Source organism: Lycium barbarum, chromosome 12 (assembly GCF_019175385.1).
Source record: "Lycium barbarum isolate Lr01 chromosome 12, ASM1917538v2, whole genome shotgun sequence".
Classification (NCBI taxonomy): domain Eukaryota; kingdom Viridiplantae; phylum Streptophyta; class Magnoliopsida; order Solanales; family Solanaceae; genus Lycium; species Lycium barbarum.
The window spans coordinates 16683629-16698494 of record NC_083348.1 but is presented as its reverse complement, the minus strand read 5'-3'; the positions used below and the strand labels follow the sequence as shown (position 1 = coordinate 16698494).

At 36.6% G+C, this 14866-nt stretch overlaps 1 long non-coding RNA gene across 1 annotated transcript; it reads left to right on the top strand.

Moving 5' to 3' along the window:
* Nucleotides 1-826: 826 nt before the first annotated feature.
* Nucleotides 827-4350, top strand: LOC132623840 (uncharacterized). Its single transcript, XR_009576442.1, has 2 exons — nt 827-1776; nt 3878-4350. It is a non-coding gene; the product is annotated as an uncharacterized LOC132623840 (long non-coding RNA).
* The last annotated feature ends 10516 nt before the right edge of the window (nt 4351-14866 follow it).

The following is a 14866-nucleotide window of genomic DNA, read 5'->3' as shown; positions in this document are numbered from 1 at the left end:
AAGCGATTATGACTTATAATTCAATTGCCTATATTATGACCTAGAGCATAGTGATGTATTTCATTGATTTAAGTGATTGTTCGCGTTATCCGTAATTTCTCTTACCAATATGTGTTACTAACCATTGTCGGCCTATGATACTTACTCAGTACGTGTGGTTGTATTGATATTGCACTTGCTACACCCTTTTTAGGTGTAGATTGTTTTAGGTGATTGATCGAAGTATATGCGGAAGTTATGCGGTGCTTCTCTGGAAGGCCTCCCCCCATTTCATTCCGGGATTTAAGGTTGAGTCTTAGAATATGATGTCATTCTGAAATTTACTTAGTCGCTCTTGTATTAGTCTAGACCAGGTCATGGGAAAATTGTATTGAGTCTGTAAATATGTATTGTTGGATTATGTAACATTCGAGTTAGTATTTATAAATGAAATTTCGTTGTATTTCTTAATTTCCAAATGCTTTTGAAAGGAATGTTATGTGATTGAAACATTATATAAACGAGAGGGTTCACCTAGCAAGGTAGGAAGGTAGGTGCCCGCACGAGCCTAAATTGGGTCGCGACAATGAGGCACCCGAGAGTTGGCCTCTTTGCTTTTGTACCACCGCCCCGAAAACATAGCCGGAAACTTGATTCAAAGTTGGGGAGTTAGTTCATATCCTCAAAGTGGAGAGAAAAGTGCTAAAATTGGTACACGTCATGGCACAACGTTAAATCGGCGCTTTATGGAAGGCGGCCCATGTTTTCTTAATTTTTAGTTTAGTTTTGCAATTTTAATTTTTAGGTAAGTTTTTTTTTTATTATTGTTATCATTCTACCAAATTTCATAATTTTTGGAGTTGATTTGGGGCATTGGAGTGGTTGCATTGTGCAAAAGAAGAAAAAAACTGGCACAAAATTCCTTCAGGACCAGTCTGCTATTTTAATTTTTTGCTCAAAAGTGCAGCCTGCACTTACTTATTGGTCCAGTGAATTTATTATATTTTGTTTCTAGCAAGGCATAAATCAAGAGTTGAAAGGAAAAATAGCTATCAAAGGTAAGTGAAGTTCTGAGTTTAAACACACAACACCTCCACACACTCAAACACGCACACATCAACGCACCCGCACACACCAACTCCGAACAGTTGGCTATCCCAAACCCGCCAACAATCAGGTAAGCTTTCTATCCTCTCTCTTCTCCCTCATCTCAGTTCTCTCTGTTGGCAGATTTCTTTTCTCTTTTTTCTTCTTCTTCTTCTTATTTCTTTTAATGTGGAGTTTGAGCTCGAATTGTGAAATTATGGTATTGTCGTTTGATTGGGATGAGATATGCTGATTGAACTATAATTCTCATGTGGATAATTCAATCTCTTAATTGTGACAAAAAGCTTGGTAAAAGTGAGGCACACAACCTGCTCGATAAATTGTCTGATAAAAAAATTAATTCACTGGTGAAGCCTGAGTAATCAAGAGACATTAAGAAGATGCATAGAAGTTAGTGTTGGTGTGTGGTTCGAATATGAGAGCGAGGTTTGCTGAGTCTGATTAAAAAAAATCGTAATGTGTCAACGGGAGAGGAAGTGAGTTGTGTGATGTTTTCTCTTGTTTAAATGCATATTTTCATGACTAAGGAATATTGATTGTTTGCTACTTTGTGCGATTATGAGTTTCATAGGATGAAAGGTAAGGGCTACTAGTGTGCTCATAAAATGGTTGAGTAGACATTCTCCTTGCAATATAAGGACACCCCAACATCTCTAATCTTTCATTCAGTTGGAACTTGCACGTTCTCAGGTATGGAATTCAATTTTCCTTTGTTACATTACACTTGTTGCTCTAAAGGGACTCATGTACTTAGTACTTGCTGCTTGTTGATGCATATCTGAATACTAAGTCCCAGAGTGATTGATTTTTGGAGAGATCATGTTCTCTTGTTGTTTGGAGTGTGGGGCTATTATAAGGGACCACAAAATGGACGTTAAAGTTGCACTGAGGACAAGGCAACATTTTAACTCGGGGGAGGAGCTTAAATTTTGAATGAAATTCATGTCGATTGTAGCTTGACAAATTTTATGATTTTGATAGATTAACTCTTTTGTTTTTGACATGTTGATTTTGACAGGACACTCTTATATTAGTAAGATATGCTAGTTTTTGTTTGTTTTTGTATGCCCATGTTTTGTCGTGTATTAGCAATTTCCTTGGCTTATCTTTGGCGTGGTTATTTCCCGAGGATGCTAATGTCTTTTGAGCCTAGTATTTGTAGGTAGTTTTGACTCGGCTTGTCCTTATGATAGATAGTTGGCACCTTCTTAAGGGAAATAAGCCTTGTAGGTTAGATGTAGAAGTGACTCTTCGATAGTTTAGGATTAAAAATGGTGTTGGGATGTGATTTTTGCCCCTTGGCTAATTTTTGGCTTGCTTGGTACAAACTTATTTAAACATTGACATATGAATTCTTGGTTTTTTAAAAAGAAAAATGATTGAAGTCAGGATTCTTGTTGTGACTTTTAGATTCAATGTTTGGCTCTTCCGTTCACTAATGACCCTTTTAGACTATAAGTTACTTTCTTTGAGTTCATTTGTTTCAATTGAATTTTAGATACATATTTCACTTGATTTTGCATGTCCCATGCGTGGTGAGATTTTCTTTTTTAGTTCTTTTGCATTATTTGTAGTCTAGAACTTGCCCGGATTGTGTTTCAAGGCTAAATCCTAGACTAACTTGGTTAGAAAAATGATGTCAGGCCTTCGATCGTTTTTGTGGCTTAATATTCCTACCCTTGCATATTTTTCCTAGTCAACCTCCTTTGAGCCTTTAGCCTTTTCTTTGGCAACCATATTACAAGCTTTAACATTTTGTTCTTTATTGATCTATCTTTTGGCATCCTACCTCCGTAAGTGTTTTGAAAGTGCAAACATAGGCTAAAAGCCTAAGTTTGGTGGTGACGGTTGGAAAAGGTTGTGATGTAGAAGTTACTTTAAAGGTGAAAGGCGGAAAAAAAAAACTAGTAGTAGAATAGAAAGGAAAAAAATTGGAAACTTCCTTATTATTTGAAAAAAAAAAAGGGAAGGAATAATAAAGAGTTGTGAATAAACGAAAGACTAGTTGATGAAATGAAATATGAAGAAAAGGGTGGAAAAGTTTGAAAGGAAGTGTGTTTAGCTTGTTGCAAATAGTAGAACTTAGGGAGGTTTTGAGTCACTCTTACCCAAATTTTGCCCTACCTTAACCAAAAGCCTACATTAAAACCCTTTAGGTCCTAATTGATTTTGAACCAAGTGTGTCTACATTAGTGGAGAAATACATGAAGGGCAAGCCTATGGTATTACTTGTGTGCATTTTAACATATTTTTGTGAGAGATAGTTAATTCTTTTGATTTGATATCCCATTTATGTTTCAAATTGCATTTTATGAGTTGGGATTCTCTCTTGATTGTGAGGGCGCATGAGAATTTGAGTTGTGAATTTGTTCCATTTTTCAATTGAGAGGAATGAACAAAAGAAAGTTGTTTTGTGATAATGTGGAAAATTTTGAAGCTTTAGTGTCATGATTTGATTGCTACTTTGATTAACTTGGTGTTTTAGCACTTGAAAAAAAAAATGAAAAGTTGTTGGTCATTCATATGTCTTAGGTTAATTGTTCGTACCAAACAAATTCATGTGTTTGTGCTTGTATTAGACTTTTTGACGTGGTATAATGTTGATGCACCTTTGAATTGAGTCCTTCGATAGAAATTTTATGTTTTGATTTGCTTGAGGACAAGAAATAGTTTAAGTTTGGGGGTTTGATAAGTTGACATTTTGTCCACTTATCTCTTCTTTAATCATAGATTTTTGCTATGTTTAATTGAGAAGATAGTGCATTTATTGTGATTTACTCCTATTTTACAGTTTTATTTGATTTAGAAGTGATCGGGAAAGAAACCAAGTGAAAACAAGTCAACAAGAAGTCAAATCGAAGAAAATGTCAAAAGTGGCTACAAATGCTAAAACAGTCAGAACTTAAATGCTGAAAATCAGGGGTTGTTTTGGTCAAATCTTAATTTGAGAAGATTGGGAATTCATAAAAAGCAAGACTTGGGAAAAAATCATCATCTTTGGTCATTCACACAAGTTTGGGAGCTAGGGTTCTTACAACACACTTTGGGTTTAAAATTTGAAGATTTGGTTGAGCACTTTCTTGAACCTTTACTTCATTTCTTTAATTTCATGCTTTGTATTGAACATCTAAATGTGTAGTATTTATTTCTTTACTTGAATCTTGTTTATGGAATATTCATGATTAAAGTTTGGATTAAAACTCTTGGTTTGCTTATGTATTGAATGATTTTTATTTCTAATGAAGTGGGTCTTTATTCCTTTAATTAATCTTGTTCTTTAATGTTTCTTAAGGAATTAGCTAACCCTAGGACTTACCCATTTACTTCGATTTGAGCTCGGAAGAGGAAAATTGAGGTTGAAAAATATTAATTAACAAGTATTTGGGGTTTTAAACCACATCTAACAACTTGAGCTAGGAATAGGATAGTTAACTTAAGATTCAATTTATTGAGCTTAATATCATACTCTAAGTCTTGGAGAAGCTAAGAGTGAAATTTATTGAGTTGGTTGGAAGACTTTTAATGAGATTTTAGAAATAATTATCTATTAACGTGAACTAGCTCTTAGTTGTAAAAAATCGTGAAATACATTGGATCATTACTTGAGTGTAAATTCCCTTGTATCCATGTTTGTGGCCATTCATCATTTTACTTGCTTTCTAGGTTAGTTTTGTCTTTGTTAGTTTTTAAATCAAAAACGAAATATTGAAAAAAAATGTTTGGCTTAGCTTAGTTGGTGATAAATCCTTAACTTTCTTAATTGCCTTTATATTGTTCCCTGTGGATTCGACCCCCACTTATAGTTGAGCAAATTATATTGCGATGACTGTGTACACTTTCTCTTTGAGGAGTGGATTTGGACGCTATCAATTTTTCTCCCATAAGGTTTGATAAAGTCTTATGTTGTCGGCTCTTCAAGAACACATTGCCTCCTTATTCGATCACTTTATCACTTGCTTTTCCCCCTTTTCAAGGATTTTTACATTTGAAACCTATTGGTCTATCATGCTCCATGCATGTTGCAGACTGTCTTTCAGGGACATTAGGAGCATCTTGCACATGAAATATGAAATAGTTGGGTCAGCAAATTCTTCTTGCGTTTCACTTGAATTAACTGAGGATCATACTGATGATAATTCACAACATATTTATTAGTTGCTTATTATCTCCCGCTTATGTTAGTAAAACTAACACATATCCCATTTTCTTTAGGAAATTCGTCTGCGTGCATTGTGATATATCCATTACTCATATACCGCACTTCAAAAGCTATAAGATGGAAATATCTAGTTCCTGGCCCTAAACCAATTATGAGGAAAGAATTTATTATAATTTATTTGTCTGAAGAATACAAGTGTCATTGTATGCAATATATCGTATCCCATACCAACCTCTGAAGCTCTGTTCTCATAAGCAATAGTTTAGCTATATTATGGAGGCATCCAATACCAAACCAGCTTAGATATAAACCAGCATTATCAAACTGAATTGTCTTGATTACATATTCTGAAAATTGTGCTTCCAACTTAATTATTTTGAGCTAGCAACTTCGTAAATGTCAAACTGTCAGTTGACAATAAATTTACATGTGACCATCCCATAGATGTATCTTTTAAGACATCACACAACAAGTAAAGGGACATATATTCACCATTTATCTTTTTCAGAATTTACGGGATTCAGTCCCAACATGAGCTGGTGTAATCAACTTATCATGAGAACAAGCAACACAAACAAATTCTTGAAGAATCTTCTAGTTCTTCAATATATTTCGAATGCTCAACTGACACATCAGATTAAATCAGGATGGCTAAAAATGGTAATGTCAACTGAAAAAATTATCTACACTAGTAATCTTCAAGTTTACCATGACATGTGATATTTGTATTAGAAAACTTCTAATTTACTATTGCATGAGAGTTTACATCAATAAACTTCTAGTTTATTATGGCATGTAATCTCATCATGCTCGGGTGTCACGACCTAATTTAATAAGTCGTGAAGGCACTAACTCCCACCAAGTTAGTAAGCCATCCACAACCCGTTACAACAATTTAATAGGGGAATTAAAGCGGAAAAAGAATCATTCAAGTTATTTCAAGTATTAATCATCAATAATATCATTAAATATGGAAATAAAGGTACATGCATCCCCGAATCTAGTGTCACTAGTACAAAAATGAATAAATGAAGTATAAGTGTAGGCATACATCCGAAAAGTACATAAGTTGTCCAAATAAAAGGACAATGGTCAAGATAACTGAAGAAAATCCGGTGCCATGGATTAGCTTATGGCTCGTCCCGAATTGTCCAGGTGACAATCAGAACGATCGGCAGCATCTCTATCACGACCCAACTAGGAGCCATGACCGGTGCCCGGAGCTTACTACCGAGCACCGCTTATCATACTGACTAACCTACTCAACCTGGGCATATATCATTCTCAACACAAACTTATTATGGAACAGTCTCCAAACATCTCCCAATATATATATATATATATATATATATAAGTATAGGCCCGTAAGGCTACAAAGAGGATGTACAAAATCTACAATGAAGAAATCACATAACACCTACAACCCAGACATAAGTATCTACGAGCCTCTAACTGAAGACTGAAATCATAAGGACGTGACAGGACCCCGCCATGCCCAATGTGTACACAAAAGGATGTACCAAAAAGTGGAAACTCCGGAGTAGTGGAGTTTTCACGACCCAGCTCCGTGGGCCGCGACTGGTGCCCTATTTGGACACCCCAAACAGACTTACATACTAACTCGTCATATTCTAATTTGACTCAGATTTCATATTAATCATTTTAAACAGATCTGAAATTAAATATTATCTTAAGCGGTCGCGCGTGCAAAGATATCATATCAAAGCCAAAAGGGGCGGCGGAATACACATCTCCGAATGTATACACATATACAAATATATGGGCCACCATGGCCGCCATAACAGACCAGACCGCATTAAGACGCAAATCACAAACAAAGCAAACACATATAGGACCCACGACCCACATATATGACTACAGGCCTCTACAAATCAAAACGGAAACATATGACAGGACAGGGCCCCGCCGTACCCCAAATAGTCAAATATACAGAAACATATACATGACAGAAGATATATACCAAAAGATGGGCTCCGAATCAAAAGGAGCACTCTGTAGTAGCAGAATGTGTGGCCTACACTGGCGAATCTCTAACCTCTGTACCTGCGGGCATGAAACGTAGCCCCCGAAGAAAGGGGGTCAGTACGGAAGATGTACTGAGTATGTAAAGCATAGAATATAGAAATCCAAGGCATAACTGACATAAAAGGGTACAGGAAGTAAATACCGAACCAGTACATCAAAGTCCGTGCTGAAAATATATGTATATATATAATGCAAATACAAATCATGCATAAGGCTCAGGAACGTGGTAACCACTCTGACGCTGGTGCCACAACACAGCATACTCCAGAAGGTTTCAAATCTCTGTACAACCCCGAACATAACATATCATCGCAACATATCGTATCATCAAAACATATCATAAGCCATATCACATCATAACTCCATAAACGGTACCCGGCCCTATGGCGAGGTCTCGGGAACCGTAACACATCATACTGCCGAATACGTCATAATACGCACGATCACAAAACCGGCCCGGGAACCGGCGAACGATATCATAGTAGTAGGCACGAGCAGAGTAGTGCGGAAACCATATGCATATACACAATTAAATTCCAAGACTCGACAAATAAATACATATACATATATATTGAGATCAGAAAGCTCAAAGCAAGTATCGAGTCTGTCGGAATTAGTATATAAAAGGTGTGAGCCTTTAGATTTATAAAACTTTCGAAAAATACCTCATAGGCCATTCCCTGAAAATTTAGTATCATTCACATTAAGGAGCTTTCAAATAACTTATGGAGCAAATCAAACGGATTCTTATATTCATAGGCAAAAGTCCACTTTTTATATCATACAAAAATAGATCAAGTAAGACAAACGAAGGAAGTCTCGGGACTAGTGGGCCCACCTCGGGTCAAGTCGAGGTGGCGTACAAATTTACAAACATTAGACCTTATGGAGTCATCCATGAAAGCTTAGGAGTGATTCGGTCATGTTTATGAAAGTTACGAACGTTTGAACATTCCTTCCGACAAAATGCCAAAGTTCTAATTCAATTACACTGAATGGAATAGTGCTAAAAGTAAACTTGGATTTCTATGAACAGAATATTCCCCGAGGCTCAAATCCAAACCTAGTATACCTAGGACATGCCAAAAGAAGAAAAGGTGGGGCTTTACATACCTTACTTGCGTCTTACGCTCGCCCAAACTCAATCCCCGTTTCCTCCAAAATCTACAATTGGTCATAGTTACCAAATGTGAATTACAAGCTTTTAAGAATCAAATCTTAAATTCATATTTGTCTATCGAAATTTCGGCAGCACTTCCCCTATAAACTCAACATCCCCGAGAATTTACTCGGCCATAATATCAACAATCAACACCCATAACAATCCCAACAACATCAACAACCACACTAAAACACATTCAACATATTTATTCTTCTTTGTTACATAATGCAACACTTCCATTCCAACTTCACACTATCAAACTAATATCAACATTTTCCATATTCATTAACTAACTCGAGATTACTCAAACATAATTCAATGGTATTTCAAACAATATTCAAGGATTCAAGCCATCCCGCCAATTCCCTATTCTATCTGAAACTTCTACAAGTGCAACAAAACTACAAAATCGCATTGTTTTCTTCCAAGTTCATTAACAACAACCATAATTCACATTTAGAATCTTACTTTCATAATTACATAAAAAATTATATAAAAATCACATAATTTCCCATAACGACCTACAACCAATTTCAATACCGACTCGAATCGTTAAACCTTTATTTACGTCATAAATGCCACAACGACACAACTAACAAGCTAAATAAAATTTAATTCACTTCTCCCCTTCACCACTATGGCTCACGGCCATGTACACATCACACACACACACACACCATACACCCACACACCACATTTCCATAATCCTCATCTAATTCCGATCATTATAACATATACACTCCTTCCATAACATAAAAGAATAGAATTCTTACCTTTCGCTTCAATTTTCCACTTGCCACAAACGTCGTCCTCTCGCTAAACTAATTATACTACGTCGAAGAGCGTCTTGAACTTATTAAGAATTCAAGAATAACAAGATTTTAGGATCAAAGTTGAAGGACTTGGAATTTTTTTTTTTTGTTCTTGTTGGGTTCGGCCGAATGGCCTTGAAATGCTCTCAAATTTTTTTGTGAGTTTTTCTTGAAGCTTCTAAGTGATAAGTCTTCTTAATATAAATTTAACACATGGGATTTGAGGGCATGGGCTTGGGCCAAGCCATTTGGCCGGCCACCCCTACTATTGGGCCTTAATTTCTCTTATTATTATTTTTTTGTGATTTTCCTAGCCCAATTGGTCATGGCCCCATTTTGTAATTCCCGAAACTAATTTTCGAAATTCCAATTTTGCCCTTAGCCTTCCTCAATATTTCCGTACCAATATTCTTTCATGAACAACTCATATATTAAATAAAATAAAAACATGGCCTTATTTCTTACAAGGCAAGATTATTCCAAATTTTTCCAAATGTGCAAAAACATGGGATATAACAGGAGTGCTCTTGCAAACCCGCTGAGTAAGCTCCTAAGCGTCTGCGCCGCCTCCCTGTCTACCTGTGGGCATGAATACAACATCCATAAAAGAAAAGGACGTCAGTACGAACACTGTATTGAGTATGTAAGGCATATATAGTAACATAATAAGGAAATATAGAAAGCATAAGAAGAAAAGATAACTGCAACTGCTTGCCTCTTGAGGTGGAATCATACATGATCAGTTTTACCTTTAAAACATATCACACATGCATACATAAACTGTCTGAATCAATAACATCATTAGCCTGCGTCCGGGGTAATCATGTCACGCCGCCCACTAGTGGTGCTGCCCGTGCCATATAGACACGGTGTAATCATCCATAAGCCGCCCGCCTTAGCGGTGCTGCCCGGCCGTATAGGTGCAGTGTAATCTTACATATACATAAGCCAATGCATGAATGAGAGCTCAAATAAAAGCTATCAATCTATCGGAGTGACGTAAGGTCGGAACCTCCGATTACATTATGGAACATCCGATTACATTATGGAACATCATCATCGGCATGCCTCGCCTTGAAAGAACTAGTATCATGAGGTGAGGCAACAACAATGAATTACATCAACGGAATCATAAACATAGGATTATTAAGCTTATGAAAGCATCACTATCATTATCATCATCATAGAATTTGTCTCATCTCTATCTCATAAAAAGCTTTTAAGAATCTTTAACCTTCATCTTTTAGGATGTAAAAAGATCATGGGAATATAGGAAAGGAGTCACAAAACAAGAGTCATGCCTTTGAAAGAAGGGAACTAGCCTCACACACCTTTATATCTCTTTAACTCTACCGTCTAATTGTTTGCCCTTCAAGCTTGCGATTCTACCTTCAAGAGAATTTGTACTAAGATTAGATAACTGGAAACATACTTACGCTTAAGCTAAAGCGACTAAGAGCTAATGAAGATTTGGCGAAATTTTCTTTGTTTCGACAACCTCTTCCATAATTAAGACAACTCCCAAACATCAATAAGAACACCCTTAATATCATAATTACTAGATTCTTTAAGTTAAACATTGTTTACTTCTCAACCCCGCCTTCAAAATCATCCATACCCACTACTATAATACCATACCCTATTCATTCTCATATATTACTCCTTTAACATCATTTGTATTATACCCCAAAAGATTGTACTCCTAACATGTAAAGAACTATAATTCAAATCAAGTTATTATTCAAGAATATCACTATTTCCCTATTTACACTCCATACTCTTCTTCCTTCCACAATCCAAGTCTTTCAACCACTCAATATTCTTAATAACATGAATTGAACATAAAACTCACCTTTGATGATGTAGAAATGGACTTTGGATGACAATAATTCCTTTGGAGAAAAACCCCACTTCAATACAAAGAACTTCTTGATCTCCACAAACCCTAGTGAGCATCCATACACTTGGTTCTTACTAATTCTTGGTGTTTAATCCTTGATTTCCCTTGCATATATCATAATATGATGAGAGAATTATTCTATAACCTTTAAGAATTATAGAGAGAATGAAATCTGAAAATTTAGATCATGACTCGTCTATTTATAACTGAAACTGGAAGGTTCCAGAGAAACAGTTCAACGAGCGGGTTGACGACCCATCGATCGTCGACGGTCTGTCGACTTGCTCCGTCGACTCCCGCCTGCAAATGTCTGATTGCAGAAACACGGGGACGATACACATCAACGGCCCGTCAACAGTGATTGGTATGCAGACTTTTCCTGATTCAGTTCAGATTTCGCCAATTTGATCCATTCAACTTATAGTCCTGTAAATTACCAGGAATACCTGCTGGTACATTTATACATGGGGTAAGACACTCTCTACCTTAAATGTCTTTGGAATCTTATTTAGAATCATTAAGTATTGCTTCTTACTTGTAGGGTCATCATATACATCCTAACCCGCGTTAGTCTGTCTACTGCGCAACGACATGAGATTTCCAAGGTGTAACAATCTCGAGATCCACTCATACCGGAAATACAATCTGCAAATAAAAAGAGTGCAGCAAGTGTAGCGTGAGTACGGGGAACAAGGTCAGCAGCATCGTCGACTGACCCTAACAAAAATAGAGACGAGGGTTGGCCTACGATTACTACTTCCACACTTAAGCGCCATTAGTTCACAATGACAGTAATACATCAAGCTGTAATAATCTTAGTTTAAGCCTATGTGAAGCTCCTAATCCAAAAACACATCAAGTAACCAAATAAGCATCAAAGTCCTTAATCCGTCAATTATCCAAAGCCGAAAGAGGCAATCCAAATCACAATCAAGGCATAACAGAAAATCAACTCACTTAAACCATAATAACCGCAAATGAGATAGAATGAATGATATGATATATCGGTCAAATGCATGTAAAACCATGCAATGCAATGCAAGGCCTTTCTATCACCCAATATACACACGTTCGAATGTCAACGAATCGTGACCCATGGGGGACGCGTGAGGTCCATATACCACCGCTTCAAAAAAAATCCTTGGATCACGGTCTCCACATATCATATCTCAACCCCCTAGGCTCATATACCTCTCAATTAGCCCATTGGCTCATAGTCTTCATCACGGCATCCGGAATCAATTCCCTTTGGACCTTTCATTAGCACCATCAATGCATATGAGATGCCATGATAAATATGAATATGACATGCTAAAAAACAAGGAATCAATGCATGCAGTAAAAGACCTTATCTTTAGTCATAATAAGTATGCAGGAGATATATAATAAGTATGGCTATGGAACGCATCACAATAAGAAGCAGGAATACACATAAGATTCCCTTTTTCAAGTTCTCATAGTCATAAAGGTTCAACCTTTAGCTCTTTATACACAATAAAGTTCCGTCTCAAGATATCATCATCACTTTGACAGGAAACATTTCCCCTCGGACCCACATATGTATCCTCAAGTATATATAATACATGAGATACCAGATGAAGCATGATTATGACATGCACAATAACAAAAAGCAAATAAATACAATAAAATATATCATCATTATAAGCTGCAAAAGGGCCTATCTTTAGCCGATTATGCAACAAAGTCATTATCTTAGCTTCTTTTCCACTTTTCAACGAGCATATAGGAGTGATGAGTACCATACGTATCAAACAAGAAAGACACACAATTAGAGAGATAGAAAATACGAGCAATATGGGCATCATACCCAACTTACCGATTCATATGATCATACTATCTACCAGCTAGTACCCAAAACATGGCATTCGAACCAACTATATAATTTAAATTGCACAAGTTCCCACAACATGTCACTGGTACCCAATACAATTGCTTGTCACCTCACAAGTATCGGGAACCCGTTATTATCCCTGTTACACCCTCTTATTTAGTTCATTTTATTAACCACGATGCTTAAGTTAGATTTACAGTCTCAACATGCCTGGAATAGAAGTCCGAAAATCACTGCAGAGCCTTGCCCATTCGTATCTCATCCGAACGGTCCCAATATATTCCAAAAAGTATTCTACGTAAAAATACGAATCAAATGGTACCAATAATGCTTTATATACGATTCGAGTTTAGAAAATTAACCCAAAAACCCCGTTCCAAACCCCAAAGGTCAAATCCGTAATTTAAATGCAAAATCGAGTTTAATATAGTCAATATAATACTCTACAAGTTAAAATGAATCCAATGATACCCATATTGCTATACTTTGCTTCGGAACCCAAAAATGTACCCAAAAAGATAACCCCGACCCCGCAAGGGAAAAATTTGAATTTTACTTCACAATTGGTTTACCCATAGCTTAATTAGTCTAAATCTAGAAAACTCATTCAAAAAGCCATCACCTCATTCCTCAATTCCATGATTTACCACTTTTCAACTTTTGGGTTCAAAACCTCAATTTCTATAATCCAAACGCAGATATAAACGATGACCAATAAAAATAATCTTGGGAAAACACCAAAATAAAGGTTGGATGCTTACCCTCTCATTGAGACGAGAACAACACCGCAAAAATCACCTCAAGCGGAGCTCTAGAACTCAAGATATGCTGAAAATACCAAATGAACGCAGTCTGATTTTTAATACACAATGATTTCCGCACATGTGGCCTGCCACCTGTCATCTCCACAGCTGCAGGGTCGCAGGTGTGGACCCCACTTTGCAGGTGTGATGCACCAGCACCAGCAACTTGGTTCGACACTAAAATTGGTATAACTCCCTCATATGATGTCCGAATTCTCCAATTCTTTTTGCTATGGCTTCGTAATTACGATACGCATATAATGGTTCAATCGAAACACAAAACAAAGCTTGTTTGATCAATATGATACCCCTTGTCCAAAGAGACTACGTCAAAAACATCGAATACAAGCGCGAACTACCCAGATCCATCCGAAACTCATCGGAATCTAACCAAAATTTGTGGACAAGTCCAAAATCATCATACGAACTTGCTCGAACTCTCATAACATCCAAACAGGCCCGTGTTGACCAGATGTTGACTGTTGTCAACTCCAAATCATCTCAAAAGTTAGTGTCCCAGCCAACCACCTAAATCACACCCGAACCTCTTGGGAACCGAACCAATGACTCCTCTAAGTCATAAGTCACATTCTGGACCTAATGGAATCGACAAAACTTCAAAAAAGACTCATTTACCCCCGATGTTGACTTTGGTCAAACTTTTTCATTTCCTAACTTAAGAATTTCCAATATATCATTTTCCTTACTGAAAACTCATCTGAAATCTTCAAGAATCGAGCCATCTATTCCCACAAATTATAAACATCGATACAAAGCTAATGGAACCATCAAATTTCCAATCAGGGTCTTATTTCTTCCTGTGATCATCTATTCACCATAAATAGGCATATTCATGCTAAAACGAATTTAATTGTCAAAAACCAACCAAATTAACTCAAAAATTAGCTCTGTCAATATCTAAAGGTCATGAATAATATTTCAAATCTAGCAGAATCTTCAGATCTCCAAACAGAGCACGTTTTCCCACAATACACAATTTATCTAAATAATTGAATGCCGAAATTTTCAAAGTGAAACCTTCTCCT